Genomic DNA, 25,166 nt, shown 5'->3' with positions numbered 1-25,166 from the left:
CTGAACGAAATTTAAATTACTTTATATTAACTTTTGAAAATAAAACACCAAAAGACAAAATTGGTTCATTATTTCATAAACGTTAAAGAACCTGGCGTTAACCATGGAAATGAGATTTTAAATGCTCCAGAAATTCTTCCAAAATTTCAATGAGGCGATTCTATCTGCAGATCAAGTATCTTCAATATAAAATTGAAGAAAATCCAACATTCTAGGCACCAATCATATTTACATACTCATACATATTTCATCAATTTCCCGTATACTATCATTGTTGAAACCCGCCGCCTGTCATATTTCACCGACATTCTGAAAATATCTTTAAGATTATTATCTTTTTGATGATATACGTATGCGCATGCATTTTCAAGATTTTTTTTCCGCAGTCTCTCCATCTTAAAAACTGTGCCGCTTCTTGCTCTACAAACCATGCGTGCGAGTTCAGTTCTTTTACTAAGTTATAAAAGGTAACATTTGACAAGGTAACGAAATTTTAATTAGCTGATTAAATAACAACCATATGCACTTATGCATTTCACAATTAAGTACATGTGTCAGTAACTGTTTGTAGAATGGAACGTAAAAAGCGAATATGTACTGTGAAGAACAAAGAACATACTTCGTAATGCTGTTGTAGACCTACATAATTTCGTATGACAATGCCTTTTTAATTATTTCTAAAAAATGCGGTTTAGGTGTGATGAAAAATCTAAAGAAAACGAAGCGGAATAGAAGAAGACTTTCGCAAAAAAATGACTATAATATTTGTTAACAATTAAAATGACAGTTTCTAACTGGTTGATGATAAGGGCGCAATGATGGAGTTAGTTAGACGTCAGCCTCCCGATTTCGTTGGTCCAGGTTCGAATCCCGGTCATCATTGATATTTGTGTTTTTCTTTGTGCTTGTCTTGTTATTATAGGCTTATCGTTTGCACAACAGTAAGCTTAATGATTATGAATATATTTGTCGAAAAAAGTCTCGAAATTGAAAGCTGGACGCTTTCGCTATAAAAGGATTTTTGGACGCACGATAATTCCGTTTGTGCACTGTTGAAAATTTCAATTATGCTTCTTTATTAAGATTGTTTTATATATTTAATCTGCTCTGGAAAACACTGTCGCTATATTAGCCCGCTTGTACCAGTATCTGATATCCCAGTGAAAAATCATTTTTATCATTTTTATAACACTATTTCCAACTTCCAGTATCCTTCTTCGACTCCCCTATATTAAAATCAAAATCCTTTCATTACTTATTTCAAATAGTTATATTAGCTTGGTGGTGGTCAAAGGGTAGTATAGGTCCCGGGGCGAAACGTGGATTGGTACCCACGATGGAGCATAAAACCTGGGAAATTCCTGCTGAACCAACACCAACACCTCTACTACCAAACCCTATCCCCACCTCCACGTCGTGACCGCTGGGAGCTCTTTCTTGACGAAAAGCTGCAGACGGAGAAGGATGAAGGCGAGTCTCCCGCGCCTAAAAACGGGACAAATTGTACCAACTGGTCCTCCAGGCTGGGGGTTGGGTAGGGCTGACAACCCTACACGGAAAACAACTTGTTACGAAGCCACAACAGGAGCCTCGGACAGGACGAATTTTAAAACGACGGACCCGGCAACGACAACGGAACAACGATTTGTGCATTTTCTCATGGAACGTGCGCTCCCTGTACAGAGATGAAGCTGATGAGCAGCTAGCCGATACCCTGTCCCAATATAGGGCTGATATAACAGCGTTGCAAGAGATGCGATGGACAGGAACCGGTCTCCTGGAGAAGAGCCACTACACCATATATTATAGCGGTCATCCAGTAAACCATGTGCTCGGAGTAGGTTTCTTAGTCAGCCAAAAAATGAAACCTGCTGTTATCGGCTTTGAAAACATAAGCGAACGGCTATGCACTCTGCGCTTGCGAGGCAAGTTTAGAAATATAAACCTCATAAACGTTCACGCCCCTACAAAGGAGACTGCAGAGTCGGAGAAGGATACCTTCTACGGGGCAGTAGAACGAACCTTCGAAGCCTGTCCCAGATATCATATCAAAATCATACTTGGGGATTTTAACAGCCAAGTAGGGAAGGAGCCCGTATTCAGGCGATACGTTGGCGCCCATAGCTTACACGAAAATACAAATGATAACGGACTGCGGATTATTCAATTAGCAGGGTCACACGAAATGGTTGTTGGAAGTACCTGGTTTGCGCGGAAAGCGGTCCACGAACATACGTGGGCCTCTCCAGACGGGACCACTTTCAATCAAATTGACAACGTGTTGATCGAACGCCGCCACCTCTCAGCCTTGATGAATGTCAGAACATTTAGGGGGGCCAATATAGACTCGGATCACTATCTCGTTGGCATGGTGCTCCGAGTTCGAATAACAATACCATCTAGAATCCCCTCTGACAATCAGGTGAGAGTGAACACTGAAGTCATCCACAACACAACCATCCGCGACACCTATAAGAGGGAAATGGATGCCGCAATAACTGCAGTCAACAGAGGACCTGGAGATGAAGCATCAACAAATGATCTTCACAATCACCAGAAGCGCAAAAGAAGTCGGAACGGCTGGTTTGACAATGAATGTAAGCTAGCAACGGAACTGAAGAATGCCGCATACCGAGTAATGTTGCATTCTCAAAGAACGCGGGCACGCGCAGAGACTTATCACGAACTCCGTCGAGCTGAGAAGCGACTTCACAGACGGAAAAAGGAAGCCTGGGAGAACCAAAAAGTCTGTGAACTAGAAAAGTACAGGGAGCAACCGCACCAGGCGCGGAAGTTTTACCAACAAGTCAGCAGGATGAAGCCTTATACCCCTCGATACTCATCCTGCCGAGACAAAGAGGGAAATCTGATTTCCGACAGAATGGGCATATTAGAGCGATGGGTTGAGTACTTTGATGAGCTACTGAACAACCAGAACATCGTCGAGTTTGAGGTCCCGCCAAGTGAAGACGACGGACAAATACTGGAGAAACAGTCCATGCAATTCATCGGCTTAAAAACCATAAGTCGATAGGAGCCGATGGAATTACAACCGAATTGGTTAAATATGGAGGCGACCAGTTACACCACGTGGTTCATCATGCCTGATGATTGGCAAGATTATTTGTCTTATACATAAAAAGGGAGATATCACACAGTGCAGCAATTATAGAGGTATCACGTTGCTGAGTACCATCTATAAGATATTCTCCACTATCTTGCTAGGCCGGATAGTCCCATACGCCCAGAACATCATTGGCCCATACCAAAGAGGCTTCACTCCAGGCAAATCAGCAACAGATCAGATTTTCTCTCTGCGGCAAGCGATGGAAAAACTGTTGGAATATGGACAACAGTTGCACCATCTGTTCATCGACTTTAAAGCCGCCTATGATAGCATAGCCAGGGTAAAACTGTACACGGCCATGAGAGAATTCGGTATCCCGACGAAATTAATAAGACTGACTAGGCTGACCCTGACCAATGTGCGAGGCCAGATAAAAGCAGCAGGATCACTCTCAAGACCATTCGACATCAACAACGGTCTACGACAAGGGGATGCGCTATCATGCGTCCTCTTTAACCTGGCCCCCGAGAAAGTGAACCGTGATGCCGAGGTAAATGCAAGAGGTACGATCCTCTTCAAGTCCACCCAACTACTCGCCTATGCTGACGATATCAACATCATGGGAAAAACCACCCGAGATGTACAAGCTGCCTTCATCCAGATCGAGCAGGCGGCCATTGAGGCGAGATCTTGGGCTGCACATCAATGAAGGCAAGACAAAATATATGGTGGCAACGTCAGCACCGAAGACGAATCAACCAACAACATCAAACTGCACTGGTCAAACACAAACACGAAGAAGAATAAGGATAGGAGAATACAACTTTGAGACGGTTGACAATTTCTCCTATCTAAGGTCGAAAATCACAACCGATAACAACTACGATGATGAAATCCGCGCACGGTTGTTGTCAGCCAACAGAGCCTATTTCAGCTTACAAAGACACCATAGGGTCAAAGCTCTTACTGTACAAGACAAGATGTTGCCAGTCCTCATGTATTCCACGGAAACTTGGGTTCTTAAAAAGAAAAAATGGCGAACTCTTGGCCGCGTTCGAGAGAAGAATCCTCCGAAGAATTTTTGGCCCCCTACATGAGAATGGACGATTCCGCAGCCTAAATAACGACGAAATCTATGAGCGATACCATGACCGTTCGGTTGTAGATAAAATCCGGCTCAATAGGTTACGGTGGGCGGTTCACTTAATCCGTATGGATGAGGATAATCCCACCCGGAAAGTTTATAAGGGCAATATCTATGGTAGAAAGAGAAGACGAGGCAGACCCTGCCTAAGATGGAGCGATGGCGTGGGTCAGGACGCCAGACAACTTTTAGGGATATCGAATTGATGGACCTCGGCGCGAAACCGGGATGTCTGGAGTTCCTTATTAAGGCAGGCCTAGACCGGATACCAGTTGTTGCGCCGTTGATGATGATGATGATATTAGCTTCGCTTTAACAAAAAAACCGTGTTACATAAAAATTAATCAATTTGCTACATTCAAAACCAAAATTAATACACACCTCACCAGTTTATCGCTGCAATGCTATGTATATTTTCGTACTCGTGCACAATTAAATGCATTTCGCCTAACCGACACTCATTTTTCAGAGTTTTCTAACTTCCCAACCTCTCGAAGATGATTGGGGAACATTATGGCGGACAGACCCATCACTGATTGAAGAATAAATTGTTCCCGAAACATTGAAAGTAGCCCTCCAGTTCGAAATTTTTTCTCCCAAAATTTCCAAGGATTTTCCATGATTTAAAATTATTATAATACAGTATATGGGGAAATAAAAATATTACCTGCTGATTAACAACAGCATATGTTATATCTAGTATGTACTCGTATACATAACTCGTACAAAAGCGCATCCTAACTATTTCAGCAGTTTCCATTATAATGTGCTGATTTGATCCTTTTCTCCGTCATAAAGAGAATTAATTCCCAAAGTATTCCACAACCGCCGTTCCTTTCATTTTCATTTTTCCAATCTGTATCTTCAGCAAAGCAAGTTGAAAGGATTTTCAACTAGAAATCTTTAATGCTAACAAACTACAAATTCACGGAGGAGTATCTGTGATGACTATTCTTTATTTTTTCACAGTAGGAAATTTCAGTTTTTAACTTTCAACACAGCACTCTTAAAGACATCTTCACAGTATACATGGTCCAAGGAGTTTTCGAGAGGTAAGCGAACGGTCTTTCTTTTGTCGTTGAACCAAATAAAGTTCGCGACATCCTACGACTCAATGGATAGAGAAGAGGATGACTTATTATTTGACTATGATATTTAAAGGAAGAGAAAGAAGAAGAAAGAGTTTGAATGAAGGAAAGATATTTTTATAATTTTTTGCTATGATGACTCCAGTAATTTTACTGCATAATATCTAAAAATATTTTCGAATTAGATTTAGGAGAAAACGAAGTGCATACTATTATTATTCTGTTAAGGGAAAGTCGCACCGCGTCCTTGAAGAACTATTGTGCCCCTTTCACTGGTTATAGTGTACATTTTGATCATAGTATCTCAAGCAGGCCTGTAACCGTTAGGAACTTTAGTATGTTCCCCACTTCCAGAAGTTTCAGCTTTGCATCTGGTATTAAGTGTTCTCCCAGATGTATCGACCTACTTTGAACAAGTGCCGGACACTGTCCCAGGACGTGCATAGAGGTTTCGTTCTCCTCCTCACAGAACCTGCAAGCAGTGTCCGTAGATATCCCTAGCTTCCCTAGATGATAGTTCAGCCGGCAATGACCAGTGAGAATTCCCACTACGATTCGAAGGTTCTTTTTGGTGAGGTTTAAGCAATCCTTTGTACGCATGGGTTCGTATCCCCCAATAAGCACCCTGGACTGCTCCATCCCTGGTAGGCCCGCCCAATATAGTTCCCTCAACCGTTTCTCTTCATTTCTTAGATTCATAGCCATGAAACCGTTTCCGATTCCACAGAAGGGTTCTGGCCCGTGTAAAGGAGTCCCTGCTCCCTTCTTGGCCAGTTCGTCCGTTGCCTCGTTGCCTTCCAACCCAGCATGGCCTGGAACCCAAAGTATCCAGACCTTGTTGGACGAGCCGAGTGTATTCAGTCTCTCAAGGGATTCCCATACCACTTTAGAGTTCACCTGGTTGGACCTAAGCGCCTTGATCGCTGCTTGGCTATCGGTGAGAATAGCTATGTTCTGCCTCCTGTAGTTCCTTTCCAGATTAAAGGAGGCACATTTAATGTAATATGCTAGTGTACCTGCCCATTGGCTCAAAGTACATTTTCCTTGGACCAATGACACCGGCACCCGCTCCCTCTGCTGTGAGGGATCCGTCAGTGTACCAAGTAATCAGTTGCTGGTTTAAGCCGTATGTCGCAGCCACGCTCTCCCAGTTTGCCTTGTTACTCCAACGTGTTTCAAACTTCTTATCGAAGTGAAACCTCGTTGTCATGTTGTCCCTCGGTATCAGTAATTCGGAATACCGCCTAGAAAGGATGTCAATCTTCCTTCGATTTAGGTAGCTCCCCGCCTCACTCATACTACCGGCCATTTTGAATATTGATCTCCTTGCCGGCATCTGTATGTGCAGATGGAGAGGGGTCAATCCCAGAAGGACATCCACGGATGCCTTGGGCATGTCCTCATTGCCTCACTGATAAACACGCAAGCCAGCCTTTGGAGCTTATGTAATTCCCTGGCTTGTGTGCTGAGTTGGGTTCTTTCCTGCTATGGATCTGCAAGTCATCAGAGCCCTCGTGTCTCTTCCAGAGTAATTTTTGGTCTGGCGTGATTCCCAAATATTTGTCCTCTGTTTCTCGTTTCGCCTCCATATAATGTAATGTTAAGGCTTTCAGGTGATCAAGCTTACGCCTCCTAGTGAATGGTACCATGGTGGTTTTGGTTGGGTTGATTCGCAGTCCCACCTTCCTGCACCAGGCACTAGCAACCCTTAATCCAGTTTGGATTCTACCACATAAGGTATCTTCATATTTGCCACTACAGATTAGAACAATGTCGTCCGCGTAGCCCTGGACTTGTATTCTAGTATTAGTTAACACGTCCAGGAGTTCATCCACTACCATACTCCACATCAGCGCCGATAGTACTCCACCCTGTGGACAGCTTTGAGTGTTGTTCATGATAATAGAATTTGTACCTGTTTGTACCTCTATTTGTCTGCTTTCTAGCATTTTGCCCATCCAGAGTGCCAGGGTGTTTCCCACTCGTTTGCGGCTCAGGGCATCCTGTATCTCTGTGTGCGATGTGTTGTCGAAGTGCATACTAAAAATGGAGAATAAAATTTAAGGTTGCTCGGGTTTTTTTTTTAATTTTAAAATCCTAATGTGTTTGCAATAATATCTAAATATCAAAAATAAGATTTTGTGTCAATCGTTAGTAAATATTCTAGTGTCATTTTTAGTTAAAACGTCCACACGGGAAGTTCCATGTTTTGATATGTATTTTATGGCAAAATAAACCCGATTTATTTATCAACATTATTAAAGATATCGGAAAGAAAGGTCAAAGCCAAGAATACTAAACGCAGGAAATTCAAAAAGGGGACAAAGGCAACTACGATTTCGTTGAGGCACCAGCCAGACGGATAGACAGACAGACAGTAAACCCTGTGATGTGCATGGGATAGCGTTCGCTCATCTCTGGTGCGCGGACCAAAATGGTTATGGGAAGAATACCCAGAACATAAAACCACTATGACGATGTGGGTTCCCGGTCGTCGATAACCACCCTCGACCGCAGTGCCTCGGTGGTGGACAACTTGGCCATCGTGGCATCTAATGCTACAAGTATTTAAGATTTGCAAAAGAAGGTGTTCAAGCAAAGTACCACAATACCGAGAATACCAGTAACGAAATCGAAGAAAGATGAGCCCATATTGACAAAGAGTGTAATTGGAACCCCAAATGCTTATTGTGCGAAGGAAGTAAGAGACGGGATTACCGGCATATTGCCGGGAGTGATAAATGCCCGGAATTGAGGATGGCGCTGACTTCAATGAAAAAATGAGGTTTATTCATATAAACCTCAAGCATTACAGGGTCGCTCAGGATGTACTCGCGCAGACCACCTTCGAATCCGAGGTGAAAATTGTCATCATTAATGGGCCCTATAGAAACCGTCACGGTGACGTATATGTTACAGATTCGACTGGTGGAGCGGCGATATGGGTATGCGGTCGACAAGCCATACAATGTACTGGGAGTCAGATAGCCAGCGGCTTTGTGTGGGTGCAAATAAACGGGGTATATGTGTACAGTTGTTACGCCACACCAAGTCTGACACTATCCGAATTCGAGTAAATGCTTGACAGTTTTGTTTTCGACACGAAGGGTCGTAGTTGATTGCTAATGACTTAATGCTTGGGCCCACGAGTGGGGTAGCAGAGAGACAAATGCAAGGGGCCGCAGTCTATTAGACGCTTTTGCACAGTTGGATATAATTTTGGCTAACGAAAGCTATGTAAACGCCTTTCAGAAAGGGGGGTCTCCTTCAATCGTAGACCTAACCTTTGTTAGCTCTGCACTGGCACGTCGTATGTCCTGGTGCATCAGCAAAAACTACACCCACAGCGATCAGCAGGCAACCTTCTTTGGGCTTTGGAGTCACCGAGCAGAAGACCATTCTACCCGAAATCGAGAAAGATGTCAGGCTGGTCTGCTAAACGCTGACAAACTGAGTGCAGTCTACAGAAGAACAGCCCTAAGGGAATGCTCGGCAAAGGATGCAACATTCGTCATCTCGGAAATTATGCCCATTGACATCTTGGCAGATGAGATGACAAACATATATGATACAATGCGAAGTCTGTCTCCCCTTTATCGCAGGTGGAGATCGTCGAAAGGGAGAGATCACTAAATAGATGGCAATAGGGTTGGGAACGCTCTGGAAAGGGCCGGTAGACACACATGCTCATCCCTGCCATTAAGGGGTGGTTGGAAAAACGACACCCTGAAATTAATTATAATCTTACCCTGCTTCTCACATGGATGATTTCGTCAGTACCTGTTCAGGTTTAAACAAGACACTTCACCCGATTGTTGAAACTGCAATAGAGTCGCAGAGGACCCAGAGCACATATGCTCCCACTATCCAAGATTTGTGGAAGGAGGAAAGAAACTAGAGGAGACTCTAGGATAGGTGCTCGTACTAGATAATCCGGTGCGAAGAATGCTAGCATGTCCAGAAGAGTGGGATGTGATCAACTTCATGGTCGCATATATCCAGAGGAAGCTGCGAAAGACAGAGGAGACTACAAAATCGTGGTTACGTACGCCGCATAGAGACGTAAAGTGAGCAACCTAAAGTGAGGTAACTCCGCCCCGTGATGTAATACCTTATGGTGGTTCCCCGGAGTTTGAGAGGAGTCGGGGGTGGTTTTAGTAGGTAAGAATCCCACACGCTAGCGTGTCCAGGCAAGTATCTTTTGAAGATTTTTATCTCCTCAAAAAAAAAAAAAGACAATCAACCGATTTTCTAATAGAGTGCTTTCTTATATTCTTTTTATACAATTAATGAATTATAATATGAAAAGATATTGAATGCGATATTAAAAAATACTTTTGGTTCGACTTTCGTTAGTTTCTGCTAAAATACTGTAGAGAATGGTTAATCCATAAATTGAACAGAACTCAAAGATAGAAACTCCATAAATGTGAAAATGTCATAAATTTGAGTGAATGTGTTGAGCGATCTTAAGATGGTATTTAGAGATAAATTACCATGTTAAATTCATAGATTTCACAGTTTATGATGGAGGAAATGATAGGAAGCAAATTGCAGTGCTCCATGCCAAGCGAACTTCATTACTTTTGCCGACAAAGCGTTGAAAATGTAATAAAACATGACAGAAAAATTACGTTGGTGTCTTTCTTCTTACTTTCGCTAAAATTTTCATCGTACTGACTTCAGGATGTGGTACATAAAAATGAGAGTCGTAGAATAACCTGTGAAAGTGCTTTGATATCTTTAGGACCTGGTTTACCTATTTCAAGTGAGCAACTGTGACAAGTTTTTGCCTTAAGTTTGATCTTAGATGGCTCCTATATATGTATTTACGTTTCAGTATTTATTTTCAGGAATAAAAAAGTTAGGAAAAGTTTGTGTTTAGTACAGTGTGGCGCGGAAGGATTCGCGGCATTTGAAATTTATTTCGAATTTTGCGAATACCAGCGGACAGATGACGTCACCGGCGCTCTCCACTCAGTTTAGACCTCGCCACAGGAGTGGAGAGCAGAGTGCCGTGAAGGGACGGCAGAATGTCATTTAAAAAAAATAGAATTGCTGGACTTCTGTCTACGACTTTTGGAACTGCCCCAGAACACGACTACGACTCCTAACTAATTATTAATTTTAAAAGTATATTAATTGAATTTAATTAAATGATTAAATAATTAAGTAATAAATGTAATTTTATCTGCAATTAATAAATGTAATTAATAAAAGATTATATTATCTCCAAAACAGGTTCTGCTTTCGTTTCTGCGGCGACGAAGGTAGTACAGAATTGGAGAGTCGTTCTTGGGTTAAATATCTTGTATTTTTAGAATTCGTAATTATCGAAATTATTAAAAAAAGATCGAATTCATGAAAGCGAAATGCAAACAATTCAACCTACTGGAGCCTCATTAGGGACTACTGGCCTTTTTCGAAGTGTTGCTTTCAACTCAGCGGTATCACACCAGATAATCACTAATAGCCATTTTTCACCGCGGCGGACACCAAAAGCCATTTCCATTCTAATACACTTAAATGATGCATCAAACCAATGATGGACTATCTGCAGAGATTACCATCTGAATAGAGAATATTTTCCGCTTGACGCCTTCATCATTCTTTTCAGTGCATGGCGGCGAATTACTTGTACAAAAGACACTTTCGATTTAAAAAACGTTTACAATATTAACGACAACGAACATGATTAGAATAGCAACGAAATGAATAACGTCTTGAAAACATGTTTTTACTTTTCATCGACATGTTTTATTACTAATTTTTTGTTCGTTTGTGGCCGGTTGAAAATATCTGATTGTAATGGCGGACATGAAGAGAGAAAGTGAAAAGTTTTGTTGACGCTATTAGGTCTTTTTGATTATTATGAGGATTTGTTCCACAAGCGGATGATTGAACTCAAACGAAATTTGCATTAGTTGATATGCCAGACCAGCAAATAATGAATTTGTGGTTATTAATTTTATCGTGGGTCAACATTGGGCTTAGATTGATATTTGCCTAATGGAAGTTGATATGCATATTTAAAAATATTTAAGAAAAAAATCAAATTATTCTGAAACGGACGTTGATTCGCAATAAAGATAATGGATACTCGTTTGTATGCGCTTTCAAATTGTTTTGGTTTCGTCTACATAGGCTAGAGATATTAGATATAGGAAATAGAAGATCAAATTAATGATCAATGCTTTTAGATACAATATTTATATGGAATCCAGTTACTAAGAGACAAATAGACTAACCCAAGAAAAAATGTGGAATTTTTTTGTTAAAAAAAAAACAAGTCGGGAAACCGGAAGCTAGACGCTTCAGGTATGAAAGGTTTTGTGTATCCCTTTTATAAAGAGATTTGAGTGTGCATTTGCCCCATTAGTATATAGCATATACGGTTGGAGAGTATTTCGGAACCTAGGCACCATATAGTGGCAGCTCCCCGATTTATTTCAGATTTTTCGGTTGAAAAGTTTCTGAGAATGGGTTCGTTAAAAAAAATGATTACTTTCAACTCCCCGCACTCCCCACCTTTTCACCAAATTTCAAAACTAAGACCGGCCTCTAGAAGTGCTAACCGAGACCTTTAATTTGATACCCCACATGACTATATTAGATGAAAAAAAAATTTGCAAACCATTTTTGCGTGCATGGGACCCCCCCCCCCTTAAATTCGACGTAAAACGATGTAACTCACTATATGCGTGAGCGTTCACAGTTTCCACCTTTCCACCAAATTTGGTGCCAATCGCTACAACCGTCTCTGAGAAAAATGCGCGTGACGGACAGGCAGACAGACAGATAGTTATATAACTGAAAGGAGGCTCTCGTATGACACCAATGACGGACCCCAGGAGCACGTTGTTTCCGCGGGTTCCCCGCAGGGTTCCGTATTGGGCCCACTACTGTGGAACATCATGTACAACGATGTACTTAATCTTCCCCTTCCGGAGGAAGCCACGGTGGTGGGTTACGCTGACGACATAGCATTGGTTGTTGTCGCAAAGCATCTCGAAGATGCTGAGTTATACTCAAGCGAGGCAATCAGTGCTGTCAAATGCTGCTTAGAGAGCTCTGGTCTGACGCTTGCAGAGGAAAAAACAGAAGCGGTCCTCATTACGATTAATTATAATCTCACCCAGTTTCTCACGGGGCACGGACGATATCTCCAATACCTTCACAGGTTTAAATTGGAGACCTCACCCGATTGTCCAAATTGTGATGGAGTCCCAGAGGACCCAGAGCATGTATTCTTCCACTGTCCGAGATTTGTGGAAGAAAGGAGGAATCTAGAGGAGACTCTAGGGGAGGTGCTGGTACCAGAAAATCTGGTGCCGAAAATGCTAGCACATCAAGAGAATTGGGATGCGGTCAACTCTATGATCGCATCTATTCAAGATAAATTGCGAAAGGCAGAGGAAAGGAGAAAAGCGCGGTCACATGCGCCGCGTATAGATGAAATGGGATTAAGCTCGAGTGAGCTGACTCCGCCCCGTGATGTAATACCTTATGGTGGTTCCGCGGGGCAGGGAGGGAGTCGGGGGTGGTTTTAGTGGATAAAAATCCTACACGCTGGTGTGTACAGACCAGTGTCTTTTGAAGATTTCCACCTCCTTAAAAAAAAAAAAGACAGACAGACAGACAGACAGACAGTAAACCGATTTTAATAAGGTTTTGTGTTTACACAAAACCTTAAAAAGGAGCTAATTCATAGGAACAACCACAACATACTTTCTTCGGTTATCTGCTTACAGTATGAGAGCTACTTACTTCAAAATTCAAAATTTGATGTAACAATGACGAAAGACTGATTGGGAACCAATCTCGTTTGCACAAACAGGCCATTCCATGCAGCTAGATTTATACTTACCACAGCCAATAGTCTGGCATCTCATCATGGAAGAGTAACCATTGTGGGAACCAATGGACATATTAACTACTATCTTTTTATTAAAAAAAACGGAAGGTGAAATCTTCCAGTGTCCCTTTAGAATCATGATAAGGTGGAATTTTCCCCCTCAGGGGTCGTTAGCGATTTTTAAACGAGTCGCTTACGATACGGGGTGTGACGTCCTCGAGGTGCCCGGGTAAGTAGTTCTGCCCCCTAGCTGGCAGCATACCTGCGTCCTAGGTAGTAGCCTCGAAAAAGCTTCTCGGTGAAGTGCGAACCGCGAATGACCGGTACACGTCGGGACACACTGGGAGTCTCCGGAGCCGTCGACAACTCTCTGTCGGCGTCGACGGGGAGATGTAAGCGTAGCTCTGCCAAGGTGGTAGTTGCGACGTGTATCAGGAGCCAGCTCCTTCGGGACCCTGGTCGGGAAGTGTGCATTGAACCGGTGTTAGTAGACCGCGTTGCCCCGAGCGAGCGCTGATCCGTCCGTGAATTCCGGGATCAGCTAAGCGTAGGTCAGGCCTCAGGCAACTGGGGTAGGGGCTGTGTCCCCGAGGGTATACCCGTTCTTGACTATTGCGGCCCGCTCCCTTGCACACGATGCGCTGGTACCTTTTTCATGGAGAATATTCAGAAAATTATACAAAAAAAAAACGACGAAACAACAGGCAAGGAGGAAGAGCTGGGTGCGTTTGGGCGGAGCACAAAAATGCGTCGTTCACCGCAGCGGTCAGTGAAAGAGGCAACGAGGGCTAATATACCCGATGAGACACCGGGGCGCCCAAATAAAGAGGAAGCCTCATCAAGTGGCGCGACTGACCGTGCAGAGATGGCAACTCCATTACCTTGCAGTGCCCCTGTTTTGGAAATAAGCTTAGTGAGAAACGCTAGTCCTGAGCAGATGGATTTGGACACAAATCAAGTGGAAGTGCATTCGACCGTCCTCGCTAGAGCCGAAGAGGAAAGGCTCATCAGAAAGTGCGCAGCAGTGGTGAAACGTATGCGGTCGGCAGCATTCCTTCAGAGGAACGTCAGCAAAGGCGTCAAAAACGGGCTGAAGGAACTGGAGGAACTACTGAACCGCATTTCCTTTTATAGACGAACGTGGAGAACAGCGGAAGACGATTGTAGAGCAGAAACAGTCGCACTCCCCGCTGGGAATGCTGCTTGCGTCAAACGGACCGCATATAGCCCTCTGCAAAGTGAACTGGGGAAAAAGCGGAAAGAGGACGACGTGCCTGAAGGAGACTTTATCGAAGTAGTCTCCAAGGCCCAAAAAAAGAAGGCGAAAAAGGATAAAAAGAAACAACGGACTCCGTTGCAACAAGGAGGCTGCCAACCCAGTAGCCAAGTAGCGGAAAAAACGAGGAAACGAAGAAGGACCGTCGGCTCTGCTCATTAAGCCGACGCAAGGCAAGACATTTGCGGAAGTCCTTAGTGAAATCCGCTACAGGATGAAACCCGAAGAGAACGGAGCAGAGGTGTCTTCGATACGGAAAACGAGGAGTGGTGGAGTTCTCGTCGAACTGGGCCCAAAGACGACCAACAAGAGCATGTTCTGCGAAGCGGTCAAGGGGCTATTGGGGGAGAAGGCTCTTGTTTCCAGCCTAGAACCCATGTGCTCTCTAGAAATACGGGATCTTGACTGCCTCACCGAAAAAGCCCAAGTAGAGGAGGCGCTAAAGCGTGAATGTCCAGAGGTGACCAATGCCCGGGTAGGTATTACCTCTGTAAATGCTCGAGGCCAAAAACTCGCCGTGGTGGAAGTCCCCGAGCAATATGCGAGGAAACTCCTTAACAGATAGTCCCCACCAAGTGCTACAGGTGTCTGGACTATAGACACACGTCAGCAGATTGCAAGGATCCGGACAGGAGGACAGCATGCCGGAGATGCGGCCAAGCGGGTCATCAAGCGAAGACTTGCAAGGAAAGCGAGAGTTGTGTTCTCTGCAGGGATCGTGGCGCGTCTGGCGAAAGCGTCGCACACACTGCGGGCTCGGGACGGTGTCCGATCGTCAGGGTGGAATTGGAGAGGGCTAGGGTGCGAACGCCATGATCCGCATTTTGCAAATTAACATGCACCGGGGTGCAACCGCTCACCAGTTGCTAGCACAGTTCGCTGCGGTAAATGCTGATCTAGTGCTGATTAGCGAGCAATACCGAAACGTCCACATGGTATCTCGACTTATCGGGCACCGCTGCCATCTGGGTTCGGGACAACGTTCGATTTCGTGTTCTTGCCGAAGGCCGAGGGGACGGATTTGCCTGGATCCGGTGTTTAGGGATAACGTTTTTTAGCGTTTACCTGACGCCGAATGAGTCGATTCCGGACTTTCAGCGCCGGCTTGATGCTCTGGAGAACGCCGTTTCGAGCACGGAGGGACGAATCCTGGTTGGCGGTGATTTTAATGCCAGGGCTTTTCAATGGGGCATGCCTCAGTCAGACTCCAGAGGGAAACGGATTCTGGAAATGGCGGCGAGAACCGGGCTCGTAATTTTAAACACCGGATCCACGCCAACGTTTCGGCGCCCAGGTTGTGAAGGAAGCATTTCTGACATCACTTTTGCGTCGGAATCTCTGGCATCATTCGGTGGACGGGTGGCGAGTCCTAGAAGACTTCTCGGCAAGTAATCATCAGTACATCGCATTCGAAGTGTTTGACGCTACTTGTCGGCGAGCACCAACACGACGTTCCCCCTGCGTGTGGAATGTCGCGAGGGTGAACATCGGAAGGTTCGTCGAAGTTCTTGGAGCAGGGCCGGGTTGGGGGCACTCCGGGAGGTGGTAGTGTCGCAGCTGACACTGTCGTAAATTCAGTGATGAATCTGATAACGACGGCGTGTGAGGCTTCCATGCCCCGGAGAGGCCCCAGGCGCGACAAGCCTTCTATGTACTGGTGGACGGCAGAAATTTCCGACCTACGGAAGGAGTGTCATAAGCTCCGCCGTTTGGCACAACGTTTGTACGCCAACGAGGAGGCATGTGCCATAAAGGCACAATATAGATCAGCAAAAAGGAGACTCCGCAGCGCAATAAATAAAAGCAAAGCTCGCGGCTGGCAAAATCTTGTTAATGAGGTGAATGAGGACCCGTGGGGACTTGACTACAAGCTTGTCACTCGGAAAATCGGGGCTCTGCGGAAGCCTTGCATACTGAGCACCGACCAGATGGACCGCATTGTGCGGGCATTGTTCCCCAGACACCCTGTACAGGTCGTGGATTGCCCCCTTTTCACAATGGGAGAACTCGAAGAAGCGGTTCTCACTATGAAAAACAGGAAGGCGCCAGGTCCTGATGGCATCCCGGCGGAAGTTTACAAACTGGTGTTCCGCCAACGGCCAGAATTGCTGCTTGAAGTGTTCAACGCGTGCTTGAAGGAGGGCATTTTTCCTTGTCGCTGGAAAGTGGTCAGACTCGCGTTGATCAGTAAGGGTAAAGGAGACCCGGAGCTCCAGTCTGCATACCGACCGCTGTGTATGCTTGACACGGCCGGAAAAATGCTCGAGAAGCTCATCAGGGGTAGACTCGCTGAAGCGATCCGTGCTGCCGGGGGCTTATCCGCAAGGCAGTTCGGGCTTAGAACAGGGAAATCTACAGTGGATACTGTTATGGAGGTCGTAGATGCGTTTAATCGAGCCGGAGCACACACCCGCCGATCTCGACGGGTAGTGCTCCTCATTACGCTTGATGTCAGAAATGCCTTCCATTCCGTAAGATGGACAGATATGCTAGGCACACTAGAGAACTCCTTTCACGTGCCAAGCTATCTCTTGCGGATATTGAGGGATTATCTGAAAGACCGCTCCCTGCTCTATGAGACGCTAGAGGGCCAGAGGAGGATGGAAATCACGTCGGGAGTAGCACAGGGAACCATCCTAGGGCCGCACCTCTGGAAGGCTTCTTATGATAGTCTGCTGAGACTCGATATGCCCGAAGAGTCGCGCCTGGTCGGTTATGCAGACGACGTTGCGGCACAAAGCAAAGAACAGGCGCAAAGCAGACTTGGCATATTGATGCGACGGGTAAGCGGATGGATGACTGCTCACGGTTTCAACCTTGCGCTGGAAAAAACCGAAGTAGTCATCCTGATCAAAAGGAGAATCCCGACCCTGCGTCCCATATCGATCGGCGAGTTGACTATAGAGTCAAAACCAGCGATTAAATACCTTGAGTTAATGCTCGACTCGAAGATGAGCTTCTTCGAGCAAATCAAAGCAGCAGCGGACAGGGCTGCAGCTGGAGTCGCGGCCTTGAATCGGCTAATGGCGAATGTCGGGGGCCCTATATTAACTAGGAGACGTCTCCTCATGGGAGCAACGCAGTCCGTTCTTCTCTATGGTGCGGAGGTATGGGCTGATGCCCTTGACAAGGAGGTGCATCGTAAACGCCTCACTCAAATGCAGAAGCGGGGAGCTTTGCGAGTGGTGTCTGCTTGTCGCACCGTTTCCGAACCGGCTGTGATGGCGATTGCGAGAGTGATCCCCGTTGCCCGCCTTGCCAAGGAGTGCAAAGCTATCTATCGCCGTAAGGGCGAAAACTTAAGAGAGGTGGTTGCCCGTGAAAAACGTCAACGTACCCTTAGCGAGTGGCAACTTTCTTGGCAAAATGAGCCAAGGGGCAAGTGGACTGCGCGGCTCATCGACAAATTAGACCCATGGTTGAACAGAACACACAGTGAGATTGATTACTTCCTTACCCAACTTCTAAGTGGGCATGGAGGTTTTCAGTCTTACCTGCGCAGGGTTGGGAAGGCGCGATCTCCTGATTGTGTGTTCTGCAATAGAGTGACGGCCTCCGCCAGCAGCTTTATGTAGACGCAGGGGAGCTCTCTCCAGACAACATTGTCAGAGAGATGCTGAAGAGCGCTGGCAGCTGGAATCGTATTGCGCATTATGTTCGGGCTCTTCTTACTACGAAGAAGATTGAACTCGGCCGGCAGAGGAATCGGACGGTAAGGGGTTCCCTGAACTAACAACAACTCCCTTCCTCCCCTCCCCTCCCGTTGGTGAAAGGAATTCCGAAGGCTCCCAAAGCCGGGAGAGCGGAAGGGCTAGGCCGAAGTAATGTGTCAAACGGTTCCAGGCTGGTTCTCTGATGACAAGGAGGTGTTTAGTTGGTAGTCCGCCAGCGTGCTGTTGAGGGAGTCCAACACTCTGTGCGTAAACGCATTCACCTACCCTACTCCCAAAAAAAAACATTATGGGAACCATTGGACATATTAACTACTATCTTTTTATTATAATATAAAAAACGAAAGGTGAAATCTTCCAGTGTCCCTTTAGAATCATGATAAGGTGGAATTTTTCAGTATCCGCAATTTGGCGGCACGTGCAGCATTTCTTTGGCTTTGTCCGGTGGCAAGCTGAAAAGAAAATGCAGTTGCTAATATGCAGCATTTTTCCTTCTCACGTTTTATTGCCCCTTAGCTTCTCCAATACACTACTTCTTACTTCTTAAAATGATGATTTCTATTTTCTTTTTCACAATTTCATTTAATTTAACTTTTCTCAAAACCGAAAAATGATGATCAATATTATTGTTCTATTGCTTCCAGATAGGCCTGATAATACTGCATATTATTTTAGACATTTCTAACGTCTAAAGCAAAATGCATGCGAACACAGATTTTGTTAGTGCAATGAGGGTGGTTCGGGGTATGCAATTGATGGACAAATTTGAGGCAACTTTTGTTTTTGTCCCAACTGACGAGAAATTTTAATTTCAATATTTGAGCCAATAAAAATTAGGCAGTTGGGGAAGGTTAACTGCGAATCAACTGACTTCTAAGCAGTCGAATTTTTGACGGCAGTGGTGTAGCTGGCTTTTGATGAGAAAGAGGGGAGAATTTAAAAATTAGTGTAATTTATATTTGGACCGTGAGAAAATGGTGCTTATGTGTATGAACAAGGAGAATACTAACTCTATCACTACCGAAATCAACAGAAACATAAGATAATGAAGTTTAAGTCAATCGTTCATCAAGACCGTTAAGGAATTCCAAATGAACAATTGCAGCTCATAACTCAGCGGATGATTTTAGTCGAGTTAAGCCCAATCGAGAGAAACTCAAACAGAGGGGGGGGGGGTGCAAATGTTGCAGTTTGTCGATGCAAGGGGCTCATAGGGTCTGCTTTTATTCACGCGTCATTGGCAATAGTAATCCAGGAAATGAAAGAACAATTCAAAGAGTTCAAATCTCCACCAACTGAACCTGCGTCATACGGTGGGTGTGTCATTATGACGAGAATTATTTAGCGTTTTAGACTGCATCTTTTTCGAACACACGTATTCCGAATAGCTCATTCTCATCAGAAAATTTCAGTATTTGGAAAAATATGAGGCAAGCATTGACACACTCAATTAAGCACCATTTGCCGCTTATTAAAATTTAAGGGAATTGACGCTAGGTGACCGTACCCCAGCCAGTCGCTACGAGACATGGGATAGCTGAGTGAGGATAAGTCGGTTCTGAGCTGCTGTAGTTCCTCTGGGGATTCGGGAAGTTGTGGACCTCAAGGTCATTGTGACGACACTAGCCAATTCGGTCACAAAGCTCGCCGCGACAGTTGGAAACTTTGCATTCAGGAGGTATATCACGATGGCAATCACGGTCGAGGTATACTTCCCGAAACGAGCGTTCCGGTAGCCACACGCCGGGACCCACATCGGCCTCAACGATTTGCTAGCACCATCGTAAATACAGTGCTCCAGCGACTAAATGTACCCCCGGATGCACGTTTAACGCAACAAAAAACTAGGCTCGCTGGGGTTTTGGCGACAGCTACCTGAAGTACAGTACCACATCGCCTTACAATCTTCGACCCCCTAAGCAGACGTCGCTTCTTGGTCGACATGGGCGCTGAGGTGTCGGTTCGCTCTGTACCCCGTCCGAACACCCTAATTCTGCAAAATCTACGACTGGCAGGCGCGAACTCTTCTCCCATCAGTACCTATTGCTATAAGCAGGGGGACGTGAGTCTCGGAGTACGCTGAACGTTTTCGTGGCGTTTTGTTCTCGCGAACATTAGCATCCCCATACTATGCGCAGACTTCCTGTGCCACTATGGGTTGCTGGTGAACCTGCAGAACAAGACTTTGATAGACCTCACAACCGGCTCCCCAATGTTCTCAACTTTCACCCCAGAATCTTGCTGTTCCGAAGAAAGAGTTTGAAGACTTGATGAAACAGGGTATCTGCAGACCATCCAATAGCTTTTCGTTCTCTCCACTTCATTTCGTCCCTAACCCGAACGACGAATGGCGGTTATGTGGAACTTATAAGCGTCTGAATGCTCAGAAAGATCCAGATCGATATCTCAAAAATGTCTTCCTGACATTTGTCTCCCAGTCTCTTGTCAGGCCGTCAGCTGGTCTCTGCGGCCATTGAATGCAGCAGCGGAGGCGAATCCGTAATGACATCCAGGTTTGCACATCCGATGAACGGACACACTATTCGCTTTCTTTTACTATGGCAAGTATATCGTCGACATATACTTGCTAAAGCTATTTCGCTTTAGATATTTTCTATGATAGTTTGTTGATTTCTGCAGTTGCCCATTTTGCAAAGTTGTATGTGGGTGAGTTGGAGCCGGTGATAATCTCCCTCATTTCGAGCCTCGTTTGTGAATGTTGGGTTAGCTTCGAATTCGCGGAAGTGACGGGTCAGGCATTCTAAGTTTCGAAAGATTTGGGGTAATGGATTCACATTCTTTCAGCAACTTTTCTATGCATTAAATGGATTCCGGAAATGGGTCGTTCCTTAATTCGAAGAGGTTTCCCGATCTGAACTTTTCAAATCTAGCATTCGTCGTAATCTTTTTTATTCATGATTACTATTGCGTCGCCTTCATCAGATTTTAAGTAGACACTTACTTGTGATTCGCCATCTACTGCATTTGGAGATTTAAGCCTACATGGTCCAGCCTGGTCTTCTCAATAAGCAACACGCTGGCTCCTTCAAAGATCTCAGACGATTATTAATCCGATGCGTCCTCAAGTATCTTTTCTCGTAATTAATAAGTCACTTATTGTTCTTAATCAGAAGCCTTCAGAAATCGGTCATTCACCCCGATCGTAATCAGCTTTCTCTTGCCCTCCGATTTGAGTCTGAACCCACTCCACAGCGGTGTGTAGGAACCCTCAGTTTGGGCAATCCTAGGGGAATATATTGAGAGTATTTTTAGACCCCAGCTTAATAACTCAAGCTTCACTGAAATCAAATTTAGAGAATGGAATACTGCAATAAGTATCTTTTTAGGAAATCTCAGTCTCTGCTCTGACACAGTATAAAGATAAATTCAGACGACAAAAACAATACAAAATTTAAAGAGCAGCAGTTCACGTGCCACGACAGTTCACTAGAGCCAAACAATGAAAACCCGTGCAAAAAAAATTGTTCCAACAGATTTGCATGGCTGCGTGGTGGCCCCGTTAGACTGTTGGTGCTGACAATTTTTTTTTTATTGCGTAGACAAGTTAATTCGGTCCGTTTTCAAGAGATGGCTCCAGTGGCTATTAATGTTTCAGCTGAATGACAGCTGACAGCTGAATGCGATTATATCAGAGAGGGTAGTCAATAATATACAGTGGATATTGCTTTAAGTTTTAACGCAAAATACTGTTTTTTCTTATGTTAAAAATGTCGAATTTTTTGGTAACTAGGCAGCTTTTGCCGGGAGTTTTACTTTTCTGCTTCAATTGGAAAAAAGTGCAGCTGAAGCGTATAGAATGCTTGTGGAAGTGTATGGTGACAAAGTTGCAAGTGATAAATCATGTCGGGAATGATGTCGATGATTCAAGGATGGTGATTTTAGCATTGCTGACAAGCTTCGTCCTGGACAACCGAAAAAAATTCGAAGCCGAAGACTTGGATACATTACTCGATGAAGATGCGAATCAAACGCAAGATGAGCTTGCAAAATCATTGGGAGTGACACAGCAAGTAATCTCAGTATGATTAAAATCGGTGGAATTGATTTAAAAGTAAGGAAACTGTAACTGTAAGGACGTGGAAAGGCGATTATCCATTTGCCAGCAGCTGCTTCAAAGGCAACAAAGAAAAAGTTTTTTTGCATCGGATTATGACTTGTGATGAGAAGTGGATATTTCATGATAATCCCAAGAAGAAAAGATACTACGTTAGGGCCGAAATTGCACTGTGCGCGTTTTTGGATATCGAAGGAGCATTCGACAACACATCGCACACAGAGATACAGGATGCCCTGAGCCGCACACAGGTACCAATTCTATTATCATGAACACCACTCAAGGCTGTCCACAGGGTGGAGTACTATCGCCGCTTATGTGGAGTATGGTAGTGGATGAACTCCTGGACGTGTTAACTAATACTGGAATACAAGTCCAGGGCTACGCGGACGACATTGTTTTAATCTGTAGGGGCAAATATGAAGATACCCTATGTGATAGAATCCAAACTGGATTAAGGGTTACTAGTGCCTGGTGCAGGAAGGTGGGAATGCGGATCAACCCAACCAAAACCACCATAGTACCAGTCATTAGGAGGCGTAAGCTGGATCACCTGTAAGCCATAACATTACATGATATGGAGGTGAAACGAGAAACAGAGGTCAAATATTTGGGAATCACGCTAGACCAAAAATTACTCTGGAAGACACATGTCGGAAACACTTGTCGAAAAGCCACGAGGGCTCTGATGACTTGCAGATCCATAGCAGGAAAAAAATGGGGTTGCAGCCCGAAGATACTACTTTGGATATATACTGCAATAGTAAGGCCAATGATTACCTATGGAGCGGTAATCTGGGCAGAAAGAACCCAACTCAGCACACGAGCCAGGGAATTACATAAGCTCCAAAGGCTGGTTTGCGTGTGTATCAGTGGGGCAATGAGGAAATGCCCAACGGCATCCCTGGAGGTCCTTCTGGGATTAACCCCTCTCCATCTGCACATACAGATGCAGGCAAGGAGATCAATATTCAAGATGGCCGGTAGTATAAGTGAGGCCGGGAGCTGCCTAAATCGAAGCAAGATTGATATTCTTTCTAGGCGGTATCCCGAATTACTGATACCGAGGGACAACATGACAACGAGGTTTCACTTCGATAAGAAGTTTGAAACACGTTGGAGTAACAAGGCAAACTGGGAGAGCGTGGCTGCGACATACGGCTTAAACCAGCAACTGATTACTTGGTACATTGACGGATCCCTCACAGCAGAAGGAGCGGGTGCCGGTGCCATTGGTCCAAGGAAAATGTACTTTGAACCAATGGACAGGTACACTAGCATATTCCAGGCGGAAATTTACGCCATAGACAAATGTGCCTCCTTTAATCTGCAAAGGAACTACAAGGGGCAAAACATAGCTATTCTCACCGATAGCCAAGCAGGGATCAAGGCACTTAGGTCCAACCAGGTGAACTCTAAACTGGTATGGGAATGCCTTGAGAGACTGAATACACTCGGCTCGTCCAACAAGGTCTGGATACTTTGGGTTCCATGCCATGCTGGGTTGGAAGGCAATGAGGCAGCGGATGAACTAGCCAAGAAGGGAGCAGGGACGCCTTTGCACGGGCCAGAACCCTTCTGTGGAATCGGAAACGGTTTCATGGCTATGAATCTAAGAAACGAAGAGAAACGGTTAAGGGAACTATATTGGGCGGGCCTACCAGGGATGGAGCAGTCCAGAGTGCTTATTGGGGGATACGAACCCATGCGTACAAAGGATTGCTTAAACCTCACCAAAAAGAACCTCCGAATCATAATGGGAATTCGCACTGGTCATTGTCGCTGAACTATCACCTAGGGAAGCTAGGGATATCTACGGACACTGCCTGCAGGTTTTGTGAGGAGGAGGACGAAACCTCTATGCACGTCCTGGGACAGTGTCCGGCACTTGTGCAAAGTAGGTCGAGGCATCTGGGAGAACACTTAATACCAGATGCAAAGCTGAAACTTCTGGAAGTGGGGAACATATTAAAGTTCCTAACGGTTACAGGCCTGCTTGAGATACTATGATCAACAGGTACATTATAACCAGTAAAAGGGGCACAATAGTTCTTCAAGGACGCGATGCGACTTTCCCTTAACAGAATAATAATAATAATGACTTGTGATGAGAAGTGGATATTTCATGATAATCCCAGGAAGAAAAAATACTACGCTAGGCCCGATCAAAAGGTTACCATCGACCTCAATATCAACACCAAAGCCAAACATTCATGGTTCGAAGGTCATGTTTGTATCTGATGGGACCAAAAGGGAATCGTGTATTATGAGCTTCTTTATCTTTTTTGCTTATTTTGTTACAATATAAATGTATTGTTAACAAAAAACGGACCCAATTAATTTGTACTCCCAATGGAATGTTCAATTACAAGCGATGGGATGAATTCACCCCTTTTTTTGTGAAAAAACCTCAGAATATGTGGAGAACTATTTTCAGGTTTCGTAAGGATTTTAAGGCAGTTCACTTCTTCATAAATCTACAATCAATGTTGATGCATTGATTCCCTCTTTTTGTTAAATTTCAAATTTAGTCGTTCCTAATAGTCCTCTTGGACAATATATACGACTGCCTAGAGAATTCCATTTCAAAGACCAAAAACGAAATATCAGTCGTGATCCTCCGTGGGCAATTCAATTGCCACAAAATGCATACAATTTCACTTTGAATCTCGAATTAAATTTTATGAATTCAGGGAGTTTTGCATTTCTCTTCTCGTCGTTATTCGACCAGGTCATGGAAATTCTTGATTTCTGCTCTGTCCATAATCATCTACATATTTGGTAGCACACTTGATAAATAAATGTGATTTTCGCCAACCGTAGAAATTCAATGTTGCTACTTCCTATTCTCCAAATAACTGTTTAAATGTTATTCGTATTTTAATGAAGACGACTAAATGCACATAAATCTGCAGCTTGCATCTCGGTAATGGAAGAATATTGTTTGCATATTGATGGACCGTTGCAAGATGTGCACAAGACTGCACGCC

The sequence above is a fragment of the Hermetia illucens genome, chromosome 2, assembly GCF_905115235.1.
Source record: "Hermetia illucens chromosome 2, iHerIll2.2.curated.20191125, whole genome shotgun sequence".
Lineage (NCBI taxonomy): Eukaryota > Metazoa > Arthropoda > Insecta > Diptera > Stratiomyidae > Hermetia > Hermetia illucens.
This window is presented reverse-complemented; position numbering follows the sequence as displayed.